At 44.4% G+C, this 16052-nt stretch overlaps 1 long non-coding RNA gene across 1 annotated transcript in view; it reads left to right on the top strand.

Annotated features, from left to right (window-relative positions):
* The first annotated feature begins 634 nt into the window (after positions 1-634).
* The window catches only part of LOC138473068 (uncharacterized), a 278641-nt gene continuing 263223 nt past the window's right edge, over positions 635-16052 (top strand). Inside the window, exon 1 of the long non-coding RNA XR_011268719.1 lies at positions 635-714. This is a non-coding gene — a long non-coding RNA (uncharacterized lncRNA). The remainder of the gene's footprint in view (positions 715-16052) is intronic.

Genomic DNA, 16052 nt, shown 5'->3' with positions numbered 1-16052 from the left:
AAGCCAATGAAACATTGTGTATTTCTTAACAGCAAGGAAAACTTGCACTAGGGGTGGGTATAGTTGTCCACCTGACCTCAGAGATCCAATCACAACCCTACCCCCAATAGAAAGTATACCTAGATGTTCCCCTTAAGCCTATCACAACCCTAAGTAGGTTTTCATATTTTGCCACGTAGTATGGCTTCAAGTATGACGAGTTTCACTATATAAATGTCATTTTTTATTAAATGCTTTCAGAAAACTCTTTAGAGAGATTTGAGCGAATGTCCGTTGACGTCCGTTGTACTCCCTGTTTTAGATACTTGTTCATAAAACAGCTAAAGATTTGGCAACTTCCTGAGTCGGTCTTATTATTGGTATCAGAGTAAAATCCGCATCCCCATCCATCCCATATAGCGCTACCTCGCTTAAAGGGCCTACGGGTTCACGTGGTAGAAGAGGGAGGATGGTTTCATTAAAAGACCCATCCATTTGTTTGGCTCAACATTTTTGGATAATAGGTCACCCTCTGCCATCTAGCTGGAAGATTGCAAAGTTTCCTGTGGAGAGCAACCGATATAGAATTCTTGCAAGAAGATCGATACAGTTGGGACGGGTCCCTCTTTGATGAAATCCCTTCTGGTTTCCACAGGCGCTGAGCGGACTGAAGGGGACAGTGGTCGGTTGGTGGAGGGGAGATGATACCGAGGACCTTGAGTTGACGAATGAATGGTGAGTAGATTGAGGGGACTGGCAAAATAAGAGGATGGGATTGTGGTAACGGGGAAAAGTAATGGGGGGTTTGTTTAGTATATAACAAGGAGCGTTTAAATGAGAAGCGTTTTATAAAGCCCGGTTTCCTACCTCGAGACAGGTCTAGAAGGAGTCCTTTCAAATCCCCAAGGGAGTAAATAGGCGGCACACAAACAGGTTTATAACAGGGAATGACTCAAACTCCAATTGGGGTATTTTAGAGGCTAGGAGAAAAGGAATACCATGGTGTATATGTGAAAAGTAGACTAGCTTCTCTGTTTGTGTATTTTGTAATTGAGAAAAGGGGTCAAAGAGCGATGAGGATAAAACTGTGAGGTTAAAGAAGAGATAAAAAGTTGTTATCTATTTTAGGTCATTTTCGGTGCCGACTGAACAGATAAATTGAGATAATTGAGAAATGGATGCTTTGAGCAGCAAAGGTTGGGACGCGCTCATATTTGTTGTGTTTCTGAAATGTATCTGTGTAACTAACGGTAAGTATTGACAGTCAATTGATGCATCTAGGCAAGATGCTGCCAAAACATAACTTAAGATGCAAACTTCCTGGTTTAACAACGTGTGCAGGGAAATGGATTTATGAGCTACAAAAGATGACACGGGCAATAGGGGACATTAAGGGTCTCATAGCAGCCATTCTTGGGGAAAGGGCTGATGACATTTGGACGAGAGCAGGTTATTCAAGTGTCACGGCACAGAATACAGCACACAATGGAGCACCATTTAACAATTGTAGAGCAGATGTCTGGAGGGCACTCTGGGTACAGTATCCTGATACATCAGATATGGGTGAAATTATGGTACGCAAGATGAAAGATGATGAAGATCTGCTTGCTTATATTCAAAGTATTCAGGAACAGTGCACTCTTGAAATGCAGGAGCCATGGGGAGAATCAGTGGCAGTATTCTACCACATTTTATGTCAGGGATTGCCGGAACAGGTATAGAGACAGTTTAATAAATGAGTGGGAATGGAAGCGAAGCCATGGGCAGAAATACAGTTGACTATAGTGCATCACTGCCGGCTGTTACAAGAGGAAAAATAAGAAGAAGGAAGATGCTAGAAAACCTGAGGAAGCCAAGTTAGTTCAGGAGAAATTGTCAAAGTACGCCTTAGAAGGAGCAGTACTAACAAGTGGAGAATGATTGGGAATGCAACAAACAGTGGGTACATCGCAGGCGAATAATGAATGCCAAATGGATCAAGGAGGGGATGGGTTTATGCCACGAGGCAGAGGAATGGGCTACAGAGGAAGGGCTGGTTTTCAAAATAACCAAGGTGGGTTTCAGAATGTGCAGAATGATAATCATAATGTGCAAGAAGGATTTAATCAAGGGGGGCTAGTCAGAGGAGCTCCTCCTCCTCCTGTATGTTGGACATGTGGAATGACCGGGCACATTGCGCACAAGTGTGGAAGCCAAGATATGTACAGAATGGACAGTTCTCAAGAGAGGGGACAGCTAATCCTCCAGTATATAGCTCACAAACTAGGGATGGGTTTGCCCAAGATCAGACAGTGTATCAAGCACAAGTGCTGCAAATGCAACAGGCTTTGCAACCACAGCAAGCACCTTTGAATCCACTGCAAGGGCAGCCACAGCACGAACCATGCAGATACAGCAGAATGCAAATTCGGGACAGTTATTTACACCTGGACTAGGGGGTGTCACTCTGGTAGGAGGAAGTCCTTTTACAGGTACGGGGATAAGCATGTACCGACAATAGGACAGCTCACAGGGCGACTTGATATGTTCAGTACCATAGGTGACACCAGACCCTCAAGAGGAACCAAGGGTTGATGTGACGATAGGAGGAAATTCTTTTTCTTTTTTAGTAGACACTGAGGCTTCTCGTTCATGTATACAAGAGGGGAAATATCCAATGTTGGGGAAGACCATGAATGTGCAAGGTTTCTCTGGAGCTACAAGTCGAGTTCCTTTTACTGATGAATTACCAGTCTCCATAGGAGAGTGTAACATGTCTGTTCCATTATTGTATTCAAGGCAGACACCGGTTAATATTCTAGGACGAGATTTAATGTCAAAGCTAAATATGACAATTTCTTTCACTGATGAAGGCATAGTGTGTTCTACTCCAGGGATACATTATATGAACGTGGCAAATGTATATTGGGGTTTACAGGGCAAATGGCTCTGCGAGGAATGCCATTCGAGCCATAAGTCTTTCTTTATGGGGTATGCATTTTGTTGCCATGGCTACCCGGCCTAGTGGGAAAGATTATGAGAATACCTGATGAGTTTTTGTTCAGGCCACAGATACCTATGGATGAAGAGGGGGGACAAATTATTCCCCTAGTGTTAAATGCAGCCATAGTACGAGGGGAATTGGCCATGCTCGAAGGAACAGATGATGAGGGCAGGCCATGGAGAACAGTGATTGCCATTGGGGAAGGGTATGGATTGACTGACGTCACAGACAAAGACATGTTCAGAGATGATCCATCAGATGATGAAGTAATATTCGATATGAGTATTACATATTGGATTAAAATAGGGAAAAGAGAGACCTCACAGCGAATGGTGATAGTGCGGCAGTGCCCAGCATTTTTTGATGAAGATTTGGAAAAAGTGCTACTCCTATTGAAGGGGATAGAGAAGGTTGAAGCCAGGAGCAATTTTACCTCGAGCAAGAAAGTACCTAATGTCTCGAGAGGCGGAGGAGGGTATTTTTAAGACTATATCAGCCCTGATGTAACAAGGTATGTGAGTCACTGTGTAATACTGCATTGTAACCGATTAAGAAAGGGAGAGTTGTGGCGATTTATTAAAGATATGAGACCAGTTAACCAGATTGTGGAAGCAGAGTTTCCTTTAGTTCAGAATCCGGCAATGATACTATGTAGTATCTCATCAGAGGCACAATATTTCACAGTGATTGACTTTAAAAATGTGTTTTTCTCAATCCCATTGTATAAGGACTCCCAAGACCTTACGTCATTTACGTTTCACCAAATTAAGCTGAATAGCACTCGTTTGCCTCAAGGGTACTCTGAGTCTCCATCGATCTTTAATACGGTCCTATAGACATAGGCAATATTGATTTGAAAGTTTTATGCTACAGTACGTAGATGACATTTTAGTTTGCAGCATAACAGAAGATGAGTGCAGACAACATTCAATTCAGTTAATGACTATTCTAGCAGACAAGCGATATAAAGATGACAAGCAGAAGTTGCAATATTGTCAAGAAGAGGTGTTGTTCATAGGTCAGTTAATTTCACATGAAGGTAAGAGAGTCACACCTGAAAGAGCTGAGGCGTTTATGAAAACAGCAAAACTACACACGATAAAACAAATGCAGCCGTTTTTGGAATTATGCAACTATGTTAGAGCGTGGGTATTTGATTATAGTTCATATACAAGACCCCTTTTGCAGGCTCTGAAGACAGCACAAGTGAACAATGAAAGTATAGAATGGACTGAGGAAATGGAGGAAGGGTTTGAAGAATTGAAGAAAGCGATTTGTACGCTCCAGTTTTAGGAATTGCCAACTATGTTGAGGAATTCTTTTTGTTCTCACATATGAATGAGACAGTCATGACAGCGGTGTTTACACAGAGGTCTACATTGGAGTACAAATAATGACACTGACTCCATTACCCTAAATGACATTTACAACACAATCCAAACCTGGATGGCTGTAAACGGATTATGCCTGAACTCAGACAAAACTGAGCTATTCCTAGTTGGCACCAGAGATACACTCAGGAACCTAGACCCTAAGTTCAGCCACTTCAGCATCGACAATATCAGAATCCCAGTTGCCAGTGCAGTAAAAACTTTGGGAGTTTACCTTGACTCTAAACTATCAATGACCAGGCAGATCAATGCTATCGGTTTTGCGGCAGCCTACCACGCTAAACTCATGACAGCAGCCAGACCATTCCTATCTAAAGAAAACTCCATTACCATCGCACAAGCCATTACTGGATCAAGATTGGACTACTGTAATGCCCTCTTCTTAGGAACCTCCACTAAAAACTTGGCTAAACTCCAGGTCATTCAAAATAATGCCCTATGAGCAGCCCTAGGCATCCCTAAAAGACAGCAAATCACAGATGAAAGGAAAGAAGCACAGTGGCTTCCTATCAAAGAGAGAATTATCTTCAAAGCCCTTGCACTGACACACACATGTATTCACCTAACCACTCCCACCTACCTCTCTGAAAAAGTCCACCCCATCTTCACAACCAGACCTACTAGAACACCTTATGCGAACATGCTCACAGTGCCCAAATTTAAGAGAGCTCAGGCTTAGGATCTTGCAGAAAATCATGTATATCAGTACTATGCCCAACAAGAGCAGGATAAGCTTGAAGTATGTAAACAAAGACAGCATGAAGTAGTCTATGGGCATCTGCATCTGGCAGGACCATGAGATTACCCAAAGACAAATGCAGTGAGGAACAAATCTGGAAACTGCTCACTTTTCCAGTCATCACACTCAAACTCCAGATTTGGCATATTTATCACATCAACACTTTCTAAAGTCCAATTCAAAGATTCCTGTGATTCAAGAACTTTGCTTTGCACTCCTGCTATAATATCTATAAAGAGTGTCTCGGGTGAGCCATAGTCCATTGCACACTTGCATTTATTTAGTCAGCAATCTTAGCGTCCTTCTTCCTTGTCATCGATCGAGTCTGCACATCCTAAACCTCTTCTTCTTGCCTTGCTTCCGAATCAATGGGTGGGGGTGCTTCGGTTTCAACCGCGTAAGGCTTTACATCACTTAGGGGGATCCAGGTGCGTCTCTCTTGGACTTTTACTGCTGAGGGAGTAATATTCTCAACAATGTAGGGACCACTAAAACGGGGCTTGTGCCACTTCTTAAATTCTGGTAGCTGAATGGTCTTCATCTGTGTCCTGAGACCAACCCCCCTTACGCTTGAGTTGATCTGAAATGACAGAGATACTAGCGGTCATACATGTCAAATAAGCACGTAACTCATTTCCTAACATTTCTGCAGTCTTCTGGATATCACTTCTGGTACTCGTTCATGGAAACAAAGGCATTCTCATCTGCCTTCCTGTCACTAGCCTGTGGGTGTGCAGTGGTGGTCCGACCCAGGTTGATTCCTTTATGCATATAATGCAAGGGGAAGACAAAACAGCCATCCCTGCTTTAATGACTCGCACATATTCCATTCACTTGCGGGTAATAAGCAGAAGAAAACCTGTCATTTACACTAAGCAATAGGCTAATCTGTTCAAATACTTCATTAACAAAATAGGCCCCATTGTCGGCTCTCAGCACCTCACATATTTCCCATCTGGGAAAGACTTCTTGGACTAAAAACTTTGCTGGGCAAGTAGCATCAGGGTGTGTACAAGGACCTGCTTCAATCCACCTAGAAAAGGGACACACCACCACTATCATATACCTGTATCCACTACATGCTTGCAGCATATTCTATAGTCAATATGTAAATGCCGAAAAGGACCGTTCGGTTGAGGAATCACTTCTATGATTGTTCGCAGTGTATGCCAAGTGGTAAACCTTTGACATACAATGCAATTAACTACATAAAGTGCAACATGTTCTAACAGGTTCAGTATGAACCATTCCTCTGCAATAGCTGCTGCAAGGCTTTCCCTAGTTACATGCGCAAGGTAGTGCAGCTGTTCAAGCGCTACCCTTAACAAGGCTACAGGCATCACCAGCTTTCCAGTGCTGTCCTGTCACCACAATGCTTCACAGGGGGATAAATAACACCCCCTTTGATTCCACAATTCTTGCTCTTCCTGTGGTGCACTGCCCTGAACCTCCATCAACTGTGTTCTTGATAAATGATTAAACCCTTCATTTACAATCATAATTGTGACTACTTTTTCCTTTACATCTGGAGTATTAAAACCTGAAATATCTGGTGAATATGCAACCCTTTTGGCCTCTTTGTCTGCGGCTTCATTCCTGTGAGAGATAAAGTCAATTCCGCGTAGTATGTCCTTCACATTTAACTATTGCAATGGCTACTGGGAGTTGTAGTGCCTTGATAAGCCTGTCCAGTAATGCTGCGTGTTGCACTGGAGTGCCGTCCCCTTGGACGTAGCCCCTCCTTTTCTGATGTGCTAGCCCTGAGTGCATGGTTGACATCACATAGGCGGAGTCACTATACACCGTCACTTCCTGCCCTGCATGATTCTTGAGCACGACAATAAGCGCCACTAATTCTGCTGATTGGGCTGAAAAGTGAGACGTAGCCTTGCACTTGTTACAACCTCAAAATCACCATTGGCTCTGTGTCTTACAACAGCTGAACCGGAACGCCTTTCCCAATCAGTTTGATACATTTTTGAAGACCCATCAATGAAGAGAATCTACCCCCCTGTGAACACATTTTCTTTACGCGTGGAATGTCATCATAGAACTCTTTGTAATTAGCACAATCATGCACATGCTCACCCTCTGCCACAGGCTCAGCTACAAACGTGGCAGGGTTCACTATTTTATACCTGACTATTTTGATTGCGGGATTAGATATAACTACCTCACATGCGGAAGCCCTCTGAGATGTCAATGTACCCTTAAGTTTCTCCAAAATGGCACACAAAGCATGCTCAACCAAAATGTCATAGAACACCCCATCAAAATACTAGTTGACTTTTCTATTGCGAACGCGGCTGCTGCCAGCGACTGTTCTCATGGAAAGTGCCCTCTCATAACTAGATCTAAAATCCCACTGTAATATTTATTTATTTTTACATTTGTATAGCGCACATGGCAGCCCCTAGGCATCGCGGCGCTGTTACTTGTAGTTACACTTAGTTACAGGAACAGTAGCGTACATTATGCATTTAGGTGAAACAGTACATTACATTATGCATTTATGCAGGTGTAGGTTAGGTAGGTGTGGTTTGGCGTGGTTGTGCGATTAGGAGGCTGCTTGCGGCGATAGTTAAACATATCCCGCAATTACCTGATCATTTAACAAGGTTGCCTGATTAAAAAGGGTTTTTCCTTCTTTAAAGCAGTACACAGGCACAATGAGGAATGTTGGGAGTGGTACAGTTTTGAAAAGTGAGCAAACTCAACAAAGTGTGGCGAATCATAAATGTTGGGGATTAATATATTGGTGCATAATGTATGCGTGCTCAGCATTTATTATTGTTTTTCTGATTTTGCTAATCCATACTGTCTACTTCATTGGTCCAAGTAAGGTAGAAGTCCCTTTGATTCTTCCCACTCCAGTGACCTATGCAGAATTATCTGTTATAGAGAGACCAAGGCCATTTGTGATTATCCCTACACCAGTGACACGTGATTCCCCCTGTAGGAAGGACCCTTATTGATGTACTTCATGAGCATTATGCACGCACCCTCCTTGCAAGAGGGAGACACAGGAGAGGCACAAGGGAAGATGATTAGGAGTTAAATAATTATCTAGACAGTACAGCTCATATGGGGAATAATATGTGGTATCAGCACATGAAAGAGGTGGGAAAAAGAACATCTAAGGAGAGTTGCTATGTTTGCGCTCTCCTACCTTATGCTATGGGGAATTCTAAGATATTCATAGCTATAGAAGTAGCAGCCCAGAAAGCATACTGCCTGACGCACCTTGCACTCTGCCATATGAAAGGTCAGTTCCAGGGTCAAACAGCATCCTTGGATTGGGTAAATGAGTGGACAGCTCCAGAAGAAGATGATTATGTGCATGATTTGAAGACGAGAGCACAACCCCAGAGATCATGTTATAAGATATGAACAGCCTGGAATGAAGGGAGCAGGAATCAGATGGGAGATAAACAAAACACGCAATTGTCAAGGAAATAACTTTGAAGAAATACGAAGATGCAAGGAGAGAGGTCATCTGCAAATCAAGGGAATTGTACTTTCTCCAGATGGATGGGAAGAAGGCCTGATTGTGTGTGAAGCGCCAGCCCTTACAGGATACTATGAGCCAGTTAAATACTGCAGAGAAAGAATGCAAACATTAGTGGCCAAAGATTGCAAAATTGCTGACATGGGTTGATGATAAAGGAGGCCCGCTGCAGATAGTGCCTCTACCCAGTGCAGAACTATGTTTCATAAACAATGGCACAAGAAAGGTTGGAATGAATCAGCAGTGCAGTCGAATTTTCGATTTACCAGGAATGAAGGATGGAACAGTAGTGATAATGACCACTACTGGGCCTGTGGATCCAGAGCTTACATGAAGTTGCCCAAGGACTGGGGAGGGCTTTGTTCTATAGTGATTGTTCATGTTCCAGTGTTGGTGATTCCAAAGAGTGACCTGAATATTGGAGAGTTTCCAAAAGCAGAAGCTCACATGAGAAAGAGGAGATCAGTTTAATTTCTCAATCGAACAAAGCGGGAGAATTGCTTTTCAGCTAAATCGATAGAAGCCTTTCATTCTATTCCATACGAACACAGGTTCTTCAGTCAGACTTCGGCAGTATTCACAACAATCTTCATGCCACGGATCCAGATGATGGCGAATGCCAAATGGTTACACATTACCAGATGGGAGCTCCTGCAGACGATCAACACTACCATAAAGGGATTTGATGCTTTCAAGGAAGAATTGAGAGCCATAAGACTGATGACCCTGCAGAATAGCTATGTCCTGGACATTATTACTGCTATGGATGGAGGTATTTGTGCAAAAATCGGAGAATCATGTTGCACATTCATACTTTCTCACAATGACGAGAATGGGACCTTGACAGAGGTCATAATGATGCTGACGAACTTGCACATCAAGATGGAAGATGAAATAGAAGATATTGCAGATGACAGCTGGTTTGCGTCAATCTTCTCATGGGTTCCACATTGGATGGCGAATATTTTAAGTTCCTCAGAGCATTGTTGGTGATGATCATGTTTGGATTCTGTGTGATCAGAATAATAATCACACAGTGCAAGAAGAAGGCAAAGAAAGCAGTAGGAATGAAGATCATGATCAATGTCGAGTCAGGGTTTGGACCCAAAGAGCTGACAGATGAAGAAATCAGAAAGTATACAGAAGCAAGTATTCTAGCACCTGAGGGAACAAAGTTCTTGTTTCCAAGAAAACACAAGTATGTGGGATTATGGACCTACTGCAGCCCGAACGGACAATGTATTCACATGACCTGGGGTGTTGATGACCATGTGAAATCAGCAGGATCTCTGAAAGGAGCAATGAAGATATGGACTCCGAAGAAGTACTTTTTCAAACAAAGATGTCTAGATGTGAAGACTGATGGGAGAGTGGTCGATGAATCAACCACAGGGGGGAGTGTAGAGGAGGAGCCAAGTGCCTCTACCGGAAGACCCAGACCCATTTTTCCTATGTGTTGGAAACCGGAAATTGTGACATGCACGATGCCAATAATGGTCCCTATACTGCGAAGAATCCTCGAAACAAGGTATCCATTGAGAAAGCAATATATGATGTACTCGTGGAGAAATGACAGTCTTTTAAAGAAGGTTCCATAAAAATGTGAAGATGAATGAAAGAGGAGACTGGTGTTGTCACATGAAGTAGAAATGACGCAGCCAGAAGAGATGCCAATGAAGAGAGTACATAGGCCTTATAGAATCTCATGGCAAAGTAAGGAATTAAGTAACATTTCATGTGCAGATTGCACGTGCGGAAAGCACTGAAGAAAATGCAAGCCGTTTTATAATTGTACAGATGCTGAAATGCAAGTAGACTAAGTAATCATGAAGGCTGGCTATACGTAGTGAATAGAATGCAGGTGGTGCCATCATTATATATATGTGTATAGAATCTGGAAGTTCAACGACGTATTTGAGCAAACTAGGACCCCATGAACAGAAGAGCTGAAAGCATGACGCAGTAGAGGAAAACAGGTGACGATGAGGGAAGATTTGAGAAAGGTTGTCTGGCCCAGTGTCAAGGGTTGGGGCATCCAAGAAACTGGTTATCTATCGAGAAGATACAATGGACGTGAGAAGCGAGACATGCTCCTGTTGATGTGTAATGGAAAAACACTAGAAGTGCCAGGTTTATTCATTTAATAGTGTTAACTGTGAAGAAGGAGCTCACAACACAATCTCCTGTCACATGGTCAAGATGAAAATAGACTCCGGGTAAGCTATACTGAGACTTGAAGAGAAGACCATGCTCACACTCCCTTCTATTCGCAGGCGCAGTGACACTTTGCAAGGCCGAGTTCAAAGACTAATTTGAATGGCAGACAGTAGGGGTGATGATGGATGTTGGGCTAATTGGGTGCGAAGGCATGGTCAAGTCCAACCCTCCAGAACCTGGGGTACCAGCTTGCATGCTGCTAGCGAGTGGAACATTCCAAAAGGGTACAAGCCTGCCAACCAATCATAGAGGGCCACATAGCAAAGAGCCCTATAGTTTGAAAGCCAATGAAACGTTGTGTATTTCATGACAGCGAAGATGACTTGCACTAGGGGTGGGTATAATTGTCCACCTGGCCTTAGAGACTCAATCACAACCCTATCCCCTTTAGAAAGTATACCTAGATGTTCCGTTTAAGCCTATCACAATCCCAAGTAGGTTATCTTATTTTGCAGCGTATGATGATTTCTCACTATATAAAGGTAATTTTTTATGAAATGCTTTGAGAGAACTCTTGAGAGAGATTTGAGCGACCGTCCATTGACGTCCGTTGTACTCCATGTTTTAAATACTTGTTAATAAAACAGCTAAGGATTTGCCAACTTCCTGAGTCAATCTTACTATTGGTGTAAGAGTAAAGTCTGCATCCCCATCCATCCCATTGTCATGCATAGACCGGTGCGAGATGGGCCCCCTGTTCTTAGTTCAGTGCAAACGACAAGGAGACACAACAGACTAAACCTTGGACTACGGGGTTTATTAACACGGAGCGCGGCTCGCCGCAGTGAATGGAGGTTACCATGGAAGCTACGTGACTTGTTGCTAAGGGGAAGCTACGTGCGTGTGGGATCACAGCATTAGTGATGTGATCTTGGCTATTTAGTCACGCCTCCACCTGGGTTTAGTGCTTCTGATCGAGCTTTTTTTGGCGTTCGGTTTTTGGCCTTTTCTCTTGTTCTGACTACGTTACCTCTTGACCCGGCTCTGGACTTGACTTGCTTTTGGATTTACCTTGTCTGCCTCGCTGCCTTCTGTCTTCCTGGTTACGAACTCTTGCTCTTGTTCCTTGGTTACGTCTGGTATCTTCTCCTATTGTTCCCTTATTGTCCGCTTGGTTTTCGACCCTGATTGAACTTGGATACTCTTTTGGTTTACGATTCTATCTGTTTACTAACTCATTCGAGACAGTGTTCACATCTCCGCGTGACAACTTCTGCACCATGGGACAGCCTCCGCTGCTCCGTGGGACAGCCTCCGCTGCACCGTGGGTCAGCAACCACTGAACTGTGGGACAGCCGCTGCTGCTCCGTGGGACAGCCTCCGCTGCACCCTGGGACAGCCTCTGCTGCACCGAGGGAGATCTTCCATTATAATGCCGGAAGCAGCACCAATCCGCGTTATCACAGCCCACCAAGAGCAGCACCTGTCTCTAAACAGTAGAACAGTTTTGAATCCAATCCTCCAGCTGAATAAGGGCGTTCTGCATTTTCGTGTCTAACCTAAGTAATATTTTGGGTAAGTAAGATTTTTTTTTCTTCTCTTGTTATATTTAGTCTTTCTCTATCTGATTCAGGGAAATAGGATTATAGTGTTCAACTTTCTTTCAGAACATCCTTTGGATATCGCCCTAGAACCAGTTGTGTTAGTCATTCCAAGTCTGTTGTTATTATTCAGGTTAGTGTGATTAATGTTTGGGAACTGTTTTCTGAAATCTTAATCAGAGCTGTTCTAATCACATATCTCTGTTGTTTATTTTCTACAGCCACGAGGTCTCGGTGGGAATCCAATCTTTCAATTAATAGATTGCTTTGTATGTTTAATTTTACATTCAAAGTGGTACATTAGTGGGAAGAATTATTCTTCTACACTACAAGTTCAAGTCCAAGAAGAGGAATTCTGACACCCATAGAGCGCTAACTCGGATAAAGGGCCTACAGGTTCAGTACGACCTCTCCTTCACTCTCAGTCAACTGTCTTTCTTTCTATGCCAAATGTGTATTTACTTAGTTATTCTTGGCATTTAGCTGCGCATAATGCTCACCCTGTTTCGAGTTCTCTACTAACTGTAACATTTCTTTGTGCATAGCAGCCAGCTCCTGTTAGGGAGGTGCATATCTACACAGTTCTGCACTAAATGCGGCAGTATGGGTTTATGGGCAATAACAAAGGTGAGAGACACAGGGTGTGGGACCCTCCACTGTCTCGATTATGTCCAGCAAGACAAGGTTGTCCAGCTCCTTCTCCACTAGGCTTCTCAGATGAAATTATATTCTCTGATGTTTCAGTGCTACTGGATGCATGGACTCGTCAATATGCAATTGGATGGAATCACCCTTCAGCTTGCCAATCTCCTCAAACACTTCCGCAAACCGCTCCACCAACATCTGGACATCTTCCTGAAATACTCCGAAAGCGTATTTCACAATCCCCAGGGCTTCTGCTGCCAGGCACCCCAACAGTGTGTCGCTACTGACTTTAGTGACAAAGAATTTCACCCAGATCATCTTCTCATTGTGTGTCACATCTGACACAAATGTTCCTTCGAGCGGGGGTTCCTTGCCCCCAAACATGAATATCTTCACCCTGGATGCACTCAGACTCAAGGGACTCACTTAACGAAGTGTATTGAGAGTGCGCCATTACATTGACGGAACCCTCTGTATCTATTAGCACCCGGACTTCCGCAGCATGCACATTTACTGTGCACCTTGGCTGATGTTTATTTTTCTTGTTTAGTAATTTCACACTCGAGATGAAGAAAATGACCTCTTCGTCATCCTTGTCCTCACCCTGGTACTGGTTCTAGTCAGCCAATGGTTCGAGTATTGCCACTTTAGCTGATGGTCTTGCAGCTGGCAAGCACAGTCAAGCTGGACATAGGGTAATGGTGGTCTGCACAGAGGCACAGCATACTCTTGCAAAGTGATTCACTATTGTACACCTCCCACGTGTATGTCCCTTCGCAGGACAGCTCGCCTCTTGTGGCAGATCATATCCACATTGGAGACATATCGGAGTTGTTACAGGCTCCTTCTCTTTCTCCTTCTTTACCCATGTAGGTTTCCTGGCCGAATTCCACGCCTGCTGTCTATTTATCATAGGCTTCCTCCAGTTTTAGCGACTTCATTGCTGGCTCCATCTTCGAAGCTCTCACATCTGACAATTCATGGGACCAGCCCATTTCAAGAATGATAGTCAGCATGATGCCACGTTCCCTCAGAATCTGACATCTCATTTTGCTGGACGAACACCATTGAATAAGCTGTTGGCGGACTACTTCTTCCTCATTTTCCCCTTGGCACGCCGCCGCCAGGTGCCGGAGTCTGCCATGAAAAGCATTTAGGGATTCATCCTCCTTTTGCTTGGCTGAGCACATATTGAATCGCTCATAGTCCAGGTTCACCATAGGTGTAAAATATTCGCTCAGAGCATTCTTTGTGGCATTGTTAGAGTTATCCCTGCGGGCAACATTTTAAATATTTTGTATACCACAGGCCCTGCTGAATACAGGAGTGTTGACTTTTTGGCATGGTCATTAACTTCTCCCAGAGCATTGAAATACATGTCGAGCATTTCCAACCATAGTGTCCAACGAGGGCCCAAGCTAGCCGGGGCACCCGTAACATCAAATGCTACTAAAGGTGCCAAGTAGCCTTGTTGTTTTGACACCAACGCTGCAGCCTGGGGTACACCCTCATTATCTTCCATGGCACAGGATTGTTTAACAGTCGCCCTTTTGGCTCAGCATCAAGAGGCAGTTATGCCCTGATGATGGCAGAGCACTCCTCCCCTGGGAGCCGCCACAAATGGATGCCAAGAACTCTGTGTCTGAGGCACACGCCACTCGCTCCTGGATCAGGTTCATTGAGCAGCCCCATGTGGATGGTGGCTCCTTCAAACTCCTGGGGATAAGCCTGTGCTCTGTTGGAGCAGACCTGCTCTTGATCAATGCCCACACTTTAACGTTTCCCTTTTTTGTTTTCCTGAGCCCACGAGGCTCACGAGCATTCTATAATAGAGCCTCAACCTCGGGACTCAAACGGATGATTGTGCTGCATACGGGGCCTACCCACTCACCGTTTAAATCGGGCAAAGCCTCCAGTTGTGGCAACAGAGCGCGACATGTCATTTCGCCTCCGACGGGGAAAAGCGCAGCATACTATTCGGTCTCCGTTTGTGCACTGTCGCACACGTAGCGTGGTGCCCCATTTATTCTCCTTGCGTCCTGATGCTTCCCAGGTCAGGTGGCTTCACGGCACCTCACCACATTGTGTAGAGCCCTGTGTTGCGGCATGTTGTAGACATGCAGTCACATTACCCAAAAATGTAAACATGCGTCCGAAGGCGCTTCAGAAGAGGTTAAGGGCTGTGAATTTAAGGGAAGGTGTTGACTTGGGCTAGGCGGGGTGTTCATAAAGGAGGAGACATAGCCGGAGATTAGTATACAACCTTCTTTAATAATACAAATCTCTAAACTGGCACTAACCGCACCTCCCCTTCAAACTCCCCCCAACTTGCGTCATAACTCCTGCCTCTTGGTGGGCGGGCCCAACTCTTAAAGGCATGGTGGCTCATAACACCACCCCCAGACAAATGTTCGAACGTGTGGGTTAACATTCCTCTACTAACCGTGTGGGTCTCTTAATCACCCGTTATGGCCTTTCATGTCAGGTCTCCACTTCTCCTCTGCCATTGAGGTCTTTGCCGGTTATCGTCTCTTCGACCTCTCCTCCTGGCGGGATCCGTATGTCATCCCGTGGCTCTCTCGGCCCGGCGCTGCAGGCCTGTGGAGGCGATTCACACTCTTCCTTTTTGAGGTAGTGTTTGAACTGTGAGCAGTTTCTCGTAACGGCTTTGTCTTGATCCTGCGCTGTAACCCTCATTGGAATCAGTTTTCCTCATCATGGGCTGTTGCATTAAGATTTCATCTCCAATCTGGAAGTCTTTTGGCGTCGCCTTGCGCCTAGTGTCAGTGTCTAGTCTAGCTTTCTCCTTTACCTCTGCATCTCTCAGATACACCTCTGCATTCTCCTCATACGGTGCGGATGAACTGCGTGGTATGCGGGTGTGCACATCGTATCGGACCATTTACTCTGCAGGTGTTTTGTTTGGGGCCTCGTGTGGGGTGTTTCAGTAGTTTCTGAGGAGCCGTCATAGTGCTTGATGTGGGTTAGTTGCTTCGATGCAAGCTCTCTGGATCGTCTTCTTTATTGATGCCATAAACCGTTCCGCCAT

This window comes from Ambystoma mexicanum, chromosome 8 (genome assembly GCF_040938575.1).
Source record: "Ambystoma mexicanum isolate Mex_15411 chromosome 8, UKY_AmexF1_1, whole genome shotgun sequence".
Lineage (NCBI taxonomy): Eukaryota > Metazoa > Chordata > Amphibia > Caudata > Ambystomatidae > Ambystoma > Ambystoma mexicanum.
The sequence above is the reverse complement of the archived record's forward strand: the minus strand, read 5'-3'. Positions and strand labels throughout refer to the sequence as shown.